This window comes from Humulus lupulus, chromosome 7 (assembly GCF_963169125.1).
Source record: "Humulus lupulus chromosome 7, drHumLupu1.1, whole genome shotgun sequence".
NCBI classification, from domain to species: domain Eukaryota; kingdom Viridiplantae; phylum Streptophyta; class Magnoliopsida; order Rosales; family Cannabaceae; genus Humulus; species Humulus lupulus.
In genome coordinates this window covers 92,324,729-92,325,960 of record NC_084799.1, presented here as the reverse complement: position 1 = coordinate 92,325,960, position 1,232 = coordinate 92,324,729, and positions in this window count along the sequence as shown.

Sequence of the window (1,232 nt, the reverse complement as noted above, 5' to 3'; positions counted from 1 at the left end):
TTTATGAAACACAATGATAAAATTTATTTTTCTAAAGAAACATATTAAAATAGGTATTTTAATTAATTCCAAGTTTTTGGTTAATTCTTTGTAATTTGAGATTAATGAATGAAATTGACACATATTTTATTTTTTTAAAGCTAAATCAAATAATTTTATAAAATAAAATAATGTTTTGAGAAATTTAATCAACTTAGAAATTTTAAGAAAAATAAAGCATGTAATATGTCTATTGATTTTAAAACAATAAAAGTAAGAAATATAGAATTATCGTTTTTGAAAACGTCGCAATTACGTAATGTTCCCACGTATGCATGTTACATGCAACTCCACTTTTACGTCCAAAATTATGTTTATTATTCAACTATGTGGTTTTTATAAAACGACCATGCATGTAAAATGGGTAAAATGAGCATTATTCTTTTATGACTTTATGTGTAGTTAAGAATAATTGCATGTTATGTGTAACTGTTATTATGTATGCATGGCCCATGCACACGTGAGTTGTGTGGAAGGGCAAAATAGTAATTTTATGAACCTAAGAAATGTTGTTTTGATTATGATATAGGCTTGTTGAAAGATTGTGAAATTTCTTAGCTTGGACCTGAGGTAAGGAAGTTAGATAGATTCTATGATTTTATGCTATGAATGGTAAGACTATTGTATGAATGAATTGTTATGAATTATGAATGCCATAACGTGATGATATGTTGAATGTGATATGTGTATGAATGTTAGATACATCAAACCAGTTACGATGTTAGATACATCAAACAAAATACGATGTTAGATACATCAAGCAGATTACGATGTTAGATACATCGAACGAGTTACTAAGGACATTGAGACGTAACTCCTAGGGCGGACGCGCCGAGGTTATTCAAGGACCAGAGATCTCCTGTTTACCTCATAGGGTGACATGGACAGCTAGTGATCCATGCTCATCATGTATGTTGTATGTTTGTGAAATGATGATATGTTACAATTATGTTATGATATGATGATATGTTACAATTGTGTTATGCAATGATGATATGTTACGATTATGTTTTGATATGCCATGATGTTGTAAATGAACATTAGTGTTTGTATTTGTTGTATTCTTACTTGCTTATTTGTTTGTACTTCCTTGCTGGGCTTTTAGCTCACCCCCTTACTTTCCTTCCAGGTAGCAAATAGGATTTCTTTATGGCACGTGTGGTGACATGAGAAGTTCTATCATCATGGGGTGT